We start from the raw sequence: 14,888 nt of genomic DNA on the forward strand, positions 1-14,888 counted from the left end.
CCTCATATTTCCCTTCATTGAATTTTCCATTACTCAAGCAATGCACATGAAACTTACACTCCTCATTTAAACCATAATAGACCAAATGGACATGCTCCCATAATTCATAAGAATAATTGCATTGCAAGACATATTGCTCAACTCTATCAAAGTAATTGCAAAACAATTCACCCTCATCTTGTGGAAAGTAGATATAAGCCATTTAATCAAACAAGTAAATAAATCATGGCAAAAAAAATGAGTCCTAATATTTACAAAGACTAACTACATTAATTAAAGACAAATAGTTTAAAATCAAGCTTTAGCTATGTTGCCTTCCCCGGCAACGGCGCCAAAATTTCATAGGCAAAATACTAGGTGTCGTAATTGCTTGAATTAACTATCAAATTAACAATTTATAAAACCAAACTCAACTCTACACTATGCAATTAAGAATAGTAGTATAGCATAAGTAAGGTCGAACCCAAGAGAAGGTCTAATAACTAATACTTGAATGATAAACTACTTAAGACACTAATGACAATTTAGACTCAACAAATTAAACTAATCATAAACAATGGCTATCACCAATATTCAATTTGAAGGAAACATAGATGGAAAAGGCACTTGGTTGGAAACAAACATTAAAAAGATTAAAATTGGAGACTTTACTATTGAGACAATTCAACAAACAACTAGTATGCAAGATTCAATAAGGTGGAGATACTTGGCGTAAAAAGGCTCAACAACTTTTCCATAAGCACAAAAATCCTCTCTTTTCTTCCCTCAACAATTACTCAACAACTTTTGTAAGATGGTGATTACTTGCTCCTAAGTTAGAGTAGTTGATCCTACTTATATGATCACCCAATTAAAAACCACAACAAGGCTTACACACAAGAGCATTAAGATAAATTCCAACCAAAAGAAGTCAAGATTAATCCTTTAGGATGCTTAATCCAACTATCCCAAAGATTAACATGCAAATTCCACTCACAAAGATATAAACTTTAATCCAACTTCATAAAGATGCAAGCTTCATACATGGATTGCAATAGTAAGATGAGTAACATGTAAGGTTGATCATTCCTAACACAATACCATCCAACATAAACAATAAATTCAAGGAAAGTGCAATAATTATTGAGGATGAGATTGAAAGAGTCTTACAAAGCTTAGGAAAGTAGTGTCTACCCAATTACACCAAGCTAAAAGGTCTAACCTTCCATAATCTTGTTACAACCCACAAATTGAAGAAAGATTAACATAAAATTAGAGAGAATTCTTATCTTAATTATTACAAGCTCAAGGGTAAAAAAGAGCATCTTTAGATGAGAGTAGGATTGTTTTTAGATCTAAAAATTCTAGATATATATAGGGAGGCACGAGAATCTAGGTTAAGTCCCTCAAGAAATCCAAAAACACGGAACTGGAGTTTTGATATTCAGAGCAGAGCGCAGGCTGCACGCATTTGCGCAGGCTGCGCACAATTGCGCAGGCTGCGCTTCAGACTGACAACAGCATCGTTCGAAGGCCATATCTCCCTCGTTTCTTAGACAAACAAGACGTGTGACCTACCGTTGGAATACTAAGATCACATGCTTTCACCTCCAATTGGCCTTGCGTCGATACAATCTCTAGAAATCAAGATATATCCATTTGCAGTTGACCCTTGTGAAATCGAGTTTTCAATTCTTCGTTTTGCCTCTTGTTTGTCTATGCCAAGGCATCAAATCTTCCATTAGCTTACTTTTCTTGACTTTGAACTTATTCCCTTGGCTTATCTTTTGCTCTTCTTCTTCGCCTTGGTTGACCGTGGCTCGGGTTTGACTTGTGAGCCCGTTTTTACAAAATAATCCATTCATCTCAACTTACCAATATGAAGTACTTGAATTACCTAGAGATGTAAATACCAACAACAAGTTCAAATGATCCAAATTACAACCAAAGTGGATTCACCGGAAAATACAACGATTAACACTCAAACCCGACTTTCTGACAAGTTTATTCAACTAAAATTACCTAATTAGGCCAACACTATTTGACTCTATCAACAACTAATAGGTTAACTGCGGAATTTGAGATAACTAAAATTCCCTATATTCTCTTAGATTACAATCGTCCGGAAGTAAGCCTAAACTGATTCTTAACTAACCAATCAATGTAAGTCCGCCGCACCTTACCAAAAACCGGATTAGTCGCATTACGAGTGAAGAATAATTAACCCTACTAGTCTCTGAGTATCGTCACTGCCTAGAAATTTATAGACTAAGTTTTTACCCTCAACTTAAATCAATCCGAGTTCACAGAAACTAATTCAAATGATTTGCTACTGGTACTACGCAAATTGAACGAAGCCTAACTTACGTAATTAGCATACGATACAATCTAAAATCACAATAAGATAACAAATTATGAGAAAGATTGAATCTTGACATTAAAACAGGCGAAAACTTAAATACCAATAATCCAGATTCCAACGGATAACAGCGATCGGTTTAAGTAATAGAAATAATTTAACGAACTTCTAAGCATAAACTAGGTAAAAGAGTAGTAGAGAGAACTTACTTGTAGCCCGGAATCCGTCGCACAATCTTCGGATTTCGCACCTTCAATTGAACTAAGATCCGCCCTTACGCCGCCGTGTACTAAGACTACGCCGGACTACCTTCTCCTTCTAACTCTCGTCTCCTGGTTTAGGTAGAAGATCGTCTCACTTTATCGCTCAATTTTTTGGGAAATATGTGGGTAATTGCTTGCCTTTTAGGGTTAAAGAATCGGGTATTTATACTCGATCAAAGTCGGTCTTCGTGGCAGATTTGGGAATAAATTTTTGAAGCAATAGGATAGAATTTGTGATTGAACTAAGGTAAGAGATAGAAATTGAATTTGAGATGGAGACGGAGTTTCCATGGATAATCTTTCGCTCAGCAGCTCCTTCGTCTGCATCTTTCCCCAAATTCTACTCTTTAATCTAACATTTGCTGACTTGTTTGGTCTTTGACTCCAAGTCCACGTGAAATCTACCTCTTCATTTCATGGGCTGCGAATCTGGTGATTAATTAATAATTACGTACGTACCTGCTTGCGTGCTTCTTTATTTCTTGTGCTTCTCTTCGAATTTTTTTGTTGGTTCGTTTCACGCAATACTCGCTTCACGGCCTCTAAACATACATTACGAACTTAGTCGTAATTTAAATCCTAAAATGCGAGTAACTATTAAATAATCCAAATACATATAAAAAGTCTCTTTTAGCCCAAAAATAATATAAGACGGCTTAAAACTCAAAACTCACAATAGTGTGATATTTATCTTAAAAATACGAAAGACGACATTAAAAATATAATGTTAAAAGGGTAAAAATACATATATTTATCGGCTTATCACCGTACAAAAAGGAGATCTGCCTCTGGTTCAGCCAAGGAGCAAGTTCCCATTGAGGTCACTCCTCTTGCTACGAAGCCTCCTATTCCTGGATACGTTCCTTCTCGTGGCTGTACCTCTGCTTCTGCGGATCCTGCTTCTAAGCCCAACCCTGCTTCTGAGTCTCCTGTCTCTGGGTCCCCTACTCCTGGGGGTCCCTCTGAAGTACCACTCAGATTCCCAGGAGATTTTGGCAGGTCAAGATCTACACGAGACCTGGGTCTGCTTGGCCGGATGTTGTTTCCTTTGAGGTAACCTCTCTCTCTCCTTGCTTGTGATTGGCAGTATCTGCAAATGGCTTTGTTCCTGCGGGGGAAGATTTCTTCCTAGGAAGGTGTAGATACCCAGTATCTGCTAAGACTCCAACAAACACCCGATGATTATCGGACTACAACATGCTTTGGAATCGCAGCGGTTGATCGACAGTTCGTGTACAACTTTACGTCAGAAAACATAAAACGATTTCGAAAAGAAAACATTTCAAAACTTTTCAAAAGTACCTGGAGTGTTTAATGCATGACGACGGGGTCGCAATGACACTAACTAGAGTCAAAACCGACACCGGACCAAAAACCGACTCAAAAATTCAAATCCCGACTCCAACAACGAGTCAAACCGAGTCAAACACAAAAAAAACAAAACCATTCAAATGCTTCCACGTTAAGATTTCTCGGGATCATGCATGGTCAAGTACCAAACATGTGCATACAAATCCTAGGATAGAACAAACCATAATTGCATTTATGTGAAAGCGACAAGACACCTCGAAGACATGCAACGTGGCTCGCGCCTCTTTGAGCAGCCCAGGTGGCCACGTCGCTGAAAACTCACACAACCACTCATTTTCCTATAAATACCCCTCAAATGCAACCATTTGAAGGTTACACGAGTGTCCTCCCCCTCTTTTCTCCCTTAAAATTCTCGACTCGACTTCCTAAGTCACAATCCAACACGTGTTTACGACCTACCGATCGTAAACACAAGCCTTACACATTGTTTGGTACCGTCATCGTGCACTAAATCACTTGACCGACCATCTGGACCAATACACCATCACTAAACTTAACAAACACTCTTTTTACTTACTAAAACGGTTTTAAACCGAGTGTTTTCCGACCAAACGAGTTGATACACTTACGTCGATTTCTCGCCATACGCCAAATATGTAAGTATGAGGGTGTAAAAATCCTTTTTGTATCGTGTCTTTACTTGTTTCATGACTATAACATGCTAAATCATGCATAACATGTCTAAAACATGGGAAGAATGAGCCAAAACCAGACTTTTTGTTGAGGCAGAGGCTAGTTACGTAGCACATAGGCTCGCGTCTAAAGCACCCTGCCCAGCCTTAAGTCAAATCCGCGTTTGGTCTCTTCTTTTCCCCTCTCTTCATTTTCATATTTGTAATCGGTTTTTACCATTTCAAGTATTTTCAAACCATTTTCTATAAGTTTTAACCATAAAACATTTTTCACCCGTAGTTCTTAATACCATGACGGTTTAATCCGTGTTTCGGTGATAATATTTGGTTAATTATATTTTAAAGCCTTTTATTTCATTTCTTTGCATTCTGGAAGGTATTTTAAAGCCTTTCATCATTTCTTTACATTTTCAAAATAAATGTATTAGTCACCAACACAAAGTCATCCTTGGTTCTACATACCATGTCGGATTTTAACCCGAGTACGATGATGAGTATCGACTAATTATATTCAAATGAACTTAAAATAATTAGTTCATATTCATTTTCAAAACTATTCATGTCAAGCTTACAAAGTCGAACCCGACATCGAATACCGGCAAAACAATGACGATTATTCAAGTCTCGTTCTTCAAATCAACACAAATACGGCCTAAACGGTCCTTTCAAACCAAAACGGGTTCAAATACCCATATTTCAACACGTTTTATAAGCTTTTTTCAATGGTCAGAACACTTTATATACCGTTGACTGACCCGCGCCTAAACAGGCCACTTCTTTTCCTATTTTCAAACCAGGGGAGACCCCCTTACATCGCCAATAGGCTCGCGCCTTTTCTGGCTGCCTGATGCAGGGTCTGTTCCCCTTCCAGCATTGGTCTAGGACGATCTTGACTCCGGCTAACCCAGATATAGGATGGATCAGATGACTAATTTGCTCATTCAAAAACCGTATTTGCAAAATACCTTACTAAGACTAATGGTTCACGTTATGCACCATAAACCTAATTTGGTAAATGGATGTTTAATTTCCGTCTTGCATGCAAATCAATCATAAATCCAACTCGACATCTTGTACTTGATACTTGGATTACATCAACCGACTTAGAAAGCTCTCACATGTTAGGTTTAAACTATTGGATGCGCATTCATGCATTTAAACCGTAGAGGCCGCTACCGCGGGCGGGATCGGGTGTCTGATTAAAGGGCTTCTCAATACGTACCTTCACCTCTTACTCAGAAACTTTGGATAGTGGACGACCTTATCCAGGGCGTACGTGAGACATTCTAGAGATAGGATGCGAAAGAGGGACGATTCCTTATCTTTAGTACCTATGTCAAACACTGCTTTGTGCTTCGTTTGACCGAGGTATAAAGTGGATTCGAACGGGATCCATGCATCCCACAAATGCTTGGTGGCGACAGCGAACATCTCTAATCGTTTCGAGACCCTTGCCGAGACGATACCGACCGATCTAAAACGATCCGGTCGAAAGCATATTTTTACGCCGCCGTGGTGGCTTTCAAAAGACCGATGAATGTCCACAGATCGGCTGGGCGTGCAGGTGGGCCCACGTCCACAGATTGGCGACTCAGCTGGGGAAAACTAGGACACTTATGTCTTTGTGATCCCTAGATGGTGAGACTCGAACGAGGTCTTGGTTGGAATACATTAATTGATATTACGGTCACGGTCGGGTTCCTTGTCCGGACCCACAACCTAACCCTTTTTGACAAATTGGCTCGTCTCATCGGCGTGAGTTTTCTCATCCCCGCGTTTCGAATCCGGATTGAGTCAAGCATGCCGTTGACGATACACATTTCTGTTTCGTCATAGAGCTTTCATCACCTTCGGCACGAGGCTAGAGCACCCTCCTTATACATTTTGTTTGGATTGGTATCCCTCTCGCAAATCGGGGTTTGATTCCTTGGTGTGTAACCCACCCTCGAAGCCAAAACCCGTGTCAGCATAATGCATAATATAATGAAACTGTGAGTGCTTATGTGCTATGTGATCATAAGTCCTTCCGTGTCATTTTAAAACTTTCAAAAACACCTTTTTGCGCCGTTATAATGGCCGTTTCAAACCCCGATCTTTCGCCGGCCGTTACATTTCAACACGCCTTTCTAGGCCGTCGTAATGACGATTTTCAAACCCGGTTTTTATAACCATTTCAACACGCCTTTCTAGGCCGTCGTAATGACGATTTTCAAACTCGTTTTTTATAACCATTTCAACACGCCTTTCTAGGCCGTTATAATGATGATTTTCAAACCTGGTTTTTAATAACCATTTCGACACGCCTTCCTAGGCCGTCGTAATGACAATTTTCAAACTCGGTTGTCTACAACCAATTCAAATCACCTTTTTTACGCCGTTATAATCGCCGCGTCTAGACACGGATTTTAACCCGTTTCGCGCCGACAATGGCTCTTTCAAAACCCGAGAAAAGCATACACCCTTTTATCGAGACACTTTCGAGATCCCGAGGACCATACACCATCCCAGAGACCTTTTCAAATATTTCAAACCCGATTTTCAAAACATACATTTTGAATTTCGAAAAGACCGTCTTGGGAAATAATACATTGTTTTTCGGGCCGACTCAAACTTAAAACCGTCTTTTGCAAACAAAATTAAGACAACCCTTTCAAGCGACAAACGAATCTCTTTGAAAATTTCTATTTTCGAATACTTTAGTCCACCATTCCAATTCTGCCTCGTGTCTATCGAGTCGTAACAAACGTACTTATGGGTGTTTACTTATGAGTCGTCTCACCACGAGACTCATCCAACGGCGTCACACCGCTACGTTGGACGCGTGCCAAAAGTTTGGTCAACATCGTCACGTCATAAATCGAGTCAGCATCGAGGTACCACACACGGTCATCCTCGTCTGGTTGAGTCTGATCTTTGTCCCATCCTTTATGTTGTCTGCGTTCAGTCTTTGAACCGTGTCAGATTGAGTTGTAATGTGAGCCGTTTTCTTTTCCTCAGAACCATGGCCCCGTCTTCAACTTTGTCCAACAACAACTATGATAACAACAGAGATTTCACAACTACTCAGTTAGCCAGCCTACTCACTACTCTTAAGGTCACTTTGGACCGTGTTGAGACCCGTATCGACACCCTGAAAAACAAGGAAACTAGAGAGCATAACACTCCACCTTTGACTAAAACTTAGAAAAGGCTCAAGCTCTTGGAAGAACAACTCCTAGCTCGGGGTAACAATATCCATCTTGAGAAAAATCGAAGATTTGAACCTGTTGGGGATCAACTACCTGACAACTTTACCTTGACCGATGTGCCCAAATTCAAGGGAGTGGAGGACCCACACAATCATATTCGAGCCTTCAAAGACTACATGGCCATAAAAGGGGGTAAACAGGAAATTTCACCCGGATCTTTCCATCATCCGTGGAACCAATCCATCGACAATGGTACTACTCCCTTGACCCGAAGAACCTCACTACCTGGGATGAGGTTGCAGTTGAATTTGCTAAGCAATATGCCGAAAATGTCGAAATCCAAGCCAATACCTGTACTCTTGAGGTCCAAACCCAGAATGACAAGGAGGGATTCACCGAATTCTTGACCCGTTGGAGGAGAGTAAGGACTTAGTTGGTCAGCAAGCCGAGTGAGTCAACTTTGGTGGAAAAGTTTGTCAACAATCTCCGCCCGGTATATGCCAACTTACTGAGGTACCAAAATATTAAGACGTTCTAGGATCTGCAAATCCTTGGGACAAGCATTGAGGACGACCTCCGAAAGAGTGTCCTAGCCAAAACCACCGGTAGAGGCTACCAGGTATCCACATCAACCGGATCTCGCCCTTATGATCAGACGAACAAGATTGACGAGGTCAACCTCCTTGAACCAACTACCAAGAGTGCTGAGCGCCCCCAGAGAGTGTTCACCAATATAGGGTCAACTTATACAAGCGCCCTAAAAAGGCTTATGGACCAAGGGAAATTACAACCGATCAGACCCACCCCGGATCCGTCTGATGCTATGAAATCCCGCTTCTGGAACCCTAATGCCTATTATCAGTACCACCAAGGGGAAGGGCATGACACAGAAACCTTCTTCAAGCTCAAACACATCATCCGAGATATGATCGAGAAGGGGGAATTGCCTTTGCCTCCACCAACTAAACCGAACAACAAAACGAACCCTTTTGAAATCCATGCTATGTCCGATGACGAACCAACCTTGGACTGCTCACACCTCATCCTGCAAATTGATGACGAGGTGAATGTCCTCGAGAAGGATGCCTCGGACGGGGTATTTGTGTTCAGCGCCGCAACAATGCTTGCCATGTTCCAACAAGTCGAGGAAGCTATAGCTAGTCTCTCCGAAAGGATTACCCAACTTGACGATGCTTACCGCCGATTGATTTTCAATCCTCCAACACCACGCCCGAGGGAAGGTCCTCTAAGCACCCTAAACTACCCTCACCAGGATGGATTGCTCCCACGACTATTCTGGCACGCACCTCACATTAATCACCCTCACAATAATCACCCCCACAATAATCAACCTCACAAAAACCAACCTCACAAAAACTACCCTCACAAAAATGTCCCTAAAAAAAACTACCCACCAAGGAATGCCCCTCCAAGGTATCCTCAGGATCCCGAAATCAATGGAATCTGGAGAGATGATGTTAAAGATGTCTATATTGTCCCAGGAAAAGTGAAGCAGGCGAAAGAGATCTGTCATCTTACCCGGTCTGGACGCCCCTACTAAAACCCGGACAATTCAACGGTCGCTCCAACAACGAATGACCAAGTTGTCCCGAACATGGAAACTCAACCTAAGGCTCCCGAGAATTCGATCCTCAAACAACTGCAGAAAGCAAAATCCGAAATTCCAATTTGGTAACTTATTGCCACGTCTTTCGAGCATCGACAACCTCTACTACAAGCCTTAGGAAAACTGACTGTGCCCTCTACCTCCTCCCCGGAAGAAGTGGTAGCACACATGACAAGGGATGTCCCTGATTTGAGCAATCCAGCCATCTTCTCTGAAAAAGATATCCCTCCCTTCGGAGCCAACCATAACCTGGCAATATACATCACCGTGCAGTGCCTAAAAAAGAATGTGCCTATGGTTCTTGTATATGACGGATTCGCAGTTAATGTCATTCCCCTCAAAACAGGTCACAAACTGGGGATCAAGAAAGCTGATTTAGTCCCAACCGATCAAGGCGTACGCGCTTATGACGACACTTGTCATAAGGTCGCAGGGCTTATCACTCTAACCGTCGCAACTGGACCACTGGAAAGGCAAACCAGTTTTTAGGTAGTTGACATCGACGCCTCCTTCAACATGATTCTAGGACGTCACTAGATTCACGCCGTCAAGGTAGTTACTTTTACTCTCCATCAAAAAATCAGGGTTCCCTTCAACGGGAAAATGATCACAATTCTTGCTTCCCCGATTAAAGCCGTCATGAAAAAGAGAATGGCCTCCCAAGCCATTGAGGAGGATGACAGCGAGATGTGGGGATGTCAAGCTGTGAATACCCTAACTGATGAATCAACACCCTCTGGTTGTGACCCGTTCGCCAACCTCATAGTCAACCGCATCTTGATGCGCCAGGGTTAATTCCCGGGCTTACCCCTCTATCCACTGAAGAGCACTTTACCTCCCTTGAAACAGGCTAAGGTCCCCAACATCCCTTTCGAACTGGGCTATGAACCTACCATTGAAGATATACAGGAGATGAACCTCCTGATTCGGAAGGATAAGAAGCACGAAGTCCTCCCCCGTCCCTATCATTTGACCCTCAATGGAACTTTGTGCCCGAGGGAGAGTCCGAGCTCTATCACGGCTTTCCTGAGCCGATCTATGACTCTGTGGCGAATGTCAGGTACCCGAGTATGGAAGTCTTCCAGGACTGCTACTTCATCCCCAACAACACCAAATCTGCATCAACCGAGTTTAAGTCGTCCCCATGCCTCGACGGACAAGCTGTCACTCTCCTCTTCGAACAGGATAACATCAAACACCTCGACTATGAGGACATCATCAATATTGCTCTAAGGGAAAACCAATTTGACCCCACCGCCTTGATCTCCGACACTTACCCGGAGAAAGCAAAATAAGGCTGGGGGAAAATCGTCAAGTGGACCGATCGCCAAGGCCGCATTCTCAAGATCACAACTGGAGAAGGCCCTATGTTCAAAGAGGGAAGTGAAAAAGAATCTGAGTCTGAGTCGGAGTCAGAGTCTGTCTTAGCTCCTAGCACTCCTGATGTCCCATTCAAGGTCCCCTTTCCGCTGTTTTATGACAAGCTTGTGGCTTCTTCAGAGGCTGAGTCTACTAGGGTCATCCCCACTCCCATGGAAGGTGACAACCTGGAGCCTGTTCCAGGGGCCACCTCCTCTACTGTGTCACCTCTAACCGACCATGAGATATATGTCCTATTCGAGCTTTTTGCTTGTGTCAACTTAATGAACGCTAAGTTTGCTTATGACTCGTCTCAATTTCACTGCAGTGCAATTCTGAATGACTATGAGGAATTTGACTTGAGTGACTACCCAACTCACTTAGCCAAAGAACTTGACAAACGGGAAACCAGGACCCCCATCATTGAGGAGACCGAACCTATTAATGTAGGAATCGACAACCGACAACACACCTTAAGAACTTAGGATAAGGATAACCCTTGGCCCCTCGGAAAGACAACAGCTCATTGACCTCCTACACGAATACAAGGACGTATTTGCCAGGTCCTACAGAGATATGCCTGGGATCGACAGGGAAATTGCCGAGCACCGGATACCCATTAAGCCCGGATCTAATCCCGTGAAGCAAAAACTACGCCGGATGCGTCCTGAATGGGCCCTGAAAATCAAAGAAGAAATGGATAAACAGTTCAAGGACGGTTTCATCAAAGTGCCGGAATACTCTGGCTGGGTGCCAACATTGTTCCCGTACCGAAGAAAGACGGGAGAATTCGGGTTTACGTCGACTTCAGGGATCTGAATAAGGCGAGTCCAAAGGACGACTTCCCTTTGCCACATGTTGACATTCTGGTGGACAATACCGCCGAGCATGCTCTTCTATCATTCATGGACGGGTACGCTGGGTGCAACCAGATCAAAATTGCTGAGGAAGACATGCACAAGACTGCATTCACTACACAGTGGGGTACATATTGCTAAACAGTCATGCCCTTCGGCCTCATCAATATCGGAGCAACCTATCAAAGAACCGCTACCACTCTCCTACATGATGTGATGCACAAGGAGGTAGAGGTATATGTCGATAATATGATTTTCAATTCAAGAGAACGGGACAGCCACATCAACGCCCTCCAGAAATTCTTCGCTCGTATGCGGAAATATAACATGAGGCTAAATCCTCAAAAATGTGCATTCGGGGTCACCTCCGGAAAACTCTTGGGACATGTCGTCAGCAAAACAGGCATTGATATTGATCCAACCAAAATCAAAGCCCTTCAACAAATGCCTCGCCCTAAGAACGAGAAGGAGATTCGGGGATTTCTCGATCAGGTTCAGTACATCAGCCGCTTCATAGCCAAGCTCACCATGGTTTGTGAACCAATATTCAAGAAACTTCGCGCCTCCGATCACACCGATTGGAACGACGACTGCCAAAAGGCTTTCCACAGGATAAAGGAGATCCTATCCAAAACTCTCGTCCTCATGCCACCTCAACAAGGGATTCCTTTATCCCTATACCTAACTGTCACCAACACAGCCATGGGAGAAATGCTAGCACAAACAGTCGAGGGTGAAGAACGAGCCATCTACTACATCAGCAAAAAGTTTATTGAGTACGAGACAAGGTACACCCAACTGGAAAAGACATGCCTTGCCTAGTATGGTCAACAAAGAAGCTGCGACATTACATGCTCAGCTACACGGTCCACATCTATTCCAAGATGGACCCGGTCAAGTATATCTTCGAAAAACCCGTACTAAACGGAAGGCTGTCTAGGTGGACACTCAGGCTATCCGAGTTTGACCTCAATTTTGTACCCCTTAAGTTTATCAAGGAAAGGGCAGGCGCCGATTTCCTAGCAGAGAATCCCGTCAACGAGGATCTAATGACCGACACATGGTCACTTCCTGACGAGGAAATCCTTTGTGCCGACACCGACGCATGGGACCTATACTTCGACGGCGCATCTAACCTAAGAGGCTTCGGGGTAGTGTTGGAGTTTTTGTCCTCCACAATAGTGCATGATAATATTATTAAATCTCATTAAGGAATATGCATGGGATATTCATTGGCAATACTGGTCAGCTGATCAACGTATATCAGTAACGGTTGGCCAACTAGGGTTTGATGTTATTCTCGTGAGATGGCGGTTTTCAGCCGATCCCTTTCAGTCACACCTAAAGGAACGAACCCTAACACGAAAACTAATTAATTGTATGAGATACAGTTTAAATTAGTCCCTTGATAAATAGACTAAAAGGTTAGTCAATTGATTAATTAATTTAGAGAGATATCGAGTTGTGAACTCGAGGCGCGGAAATTATTATTTAATTATGCGATAATTAAATAATAAATTTTATGAGATGGGTTTTAGTTAATTATGTGTTAATTCACTAAAATTGTACTAATTAATTAAAGTGGTTAATATTAGTACGTAAATAATATGTGTAGCGGTACACGTATATTTACGGAGTGATTTAGACGAAATTAATTGGAAACATTTAAACATGAAACGATGTTTAAATAAAATTTACACGTATTTGTGCGACAAATATAAGAACCAAAATGGACCCGTAATTGGGACATTGGACCGTGTAATTGGAGTGTAGTGGATGATTACAAACATAATCATTACACTTTATTCTTCCACAAGTTATATTATGTCTTTTGCATGTGATATATAATTGGACATAAAATAAGACAATTTCCACACTCCACTATTTTCCCTACTCCAACCGCCACTTCCTCCAGATATACTCCAAAATTGTTGTTCATTTTGTACACTACTTCACTAGTGCATTTTGCATGTGAATAAAGTTGGTGCATCTCTCTAAAATTAATATGAACATTATACTAAGCTGGTTAGTAATTAAGAATAATTATTACTAACATTGTTAGTAATATTTACATATTATCAAGGGTAATCTTATTAATATCTAGTTAATATTAGTAAGGTTGTTGGGTAATTCTTGGGTGCTTAAGAAAGGAGGTGTTCTATTTTGGACACTTGAAGATGGAGGATCTTGCCATTTATTTTAAGCTCAAGAACAACCAAGATGGGTGATCTTGGTTGTGCCCAAATACTACCATTTTTCAATGTAAGAAAAATTGTTGTCCTCTTCTTTTATATTATTATGCTTTTATATTGCATGCATGTTACATAGATCACATAAACTCAAGTTATGAGATAATTTGACATTTAATTAGAGTCTCTAATTAGGATCTACGATCTTTCAAGTGGTATCAGAGCTTAGGCTTGTAATTTGCATGTTGATTTTAAGCATATTAATAAACTATGTGATAATTTATAAAAACTCAAAAATTGTGTTAGAAACGGTTTTAGCACGAAATTTTTGGCACATGCATACCTACTGATCTCAAATGGTTTGTGGTAAAGGTTGGTGATTTATGAAGTTATTTTGCTATTTTTAATGATTTTTGGTAAAAAAAACGAGTCAAAATGCCGTATTTTAGTTATAAATTGACTAAAAACAGTTAAATGATGATTCGGGTCATGGAATTTTATGGTGTTTCATGCATGTTTTCTACTAATTGTATGAAAAATTTTGAAAGTTGGTTTGAATTTTTGCATGTTTATTGATTTTATGAGATAAAAGTCGATAAAAGTGAAATAATTTAATCATAATTTCGAAACAATTGATTCTGCCCTTGATAAATTTATGTACATTTTAAAATTTTATTTAAAAGATAAAAGTTAAAATTAAAATTTGATTTTACCTTGTTTTGATGTTTATATGTTTCAGTGGTTAAAAACCGATAAATATCGATCTTTTTCTTCATAAATTTTATCCGAATTTTTGGGGCAATTTTTCTGACATTTTAGTGTTCTTGGGAGTGTTCGAGACTACTCAAAAATTTTGTTTCAATTTTTTGAGTAAGTTTTTACTTATTTTGGATTTTTACTTAAAAATTATGATTTTACCGATTAAATTAGCAAAATATCACCAAATCAAACTAATTATTCATCATAAAATTAGTGAGGACTAATTTTGAGGTCCAAAACATTTTGGACAATTATTTTGGACTTAAATGGGATTTAAGAGTTGATTATTGATTTTTACAAGTTAA

Source organism: Silene latifolia, chromosome Y (genome assembly GCF_048544455.1).
Source record: "Silene latifolia isolate original U9 population chromosome Y, ASM4854445v1, whole genome shotgun sequence".
Taxonomy (NCBI): Eukaryota; Viridiplantae; Streptophyta; class Magnoliopsida; order Caryophyllales; family Caryophyllaceae; genus Silene; species Silene latifolia.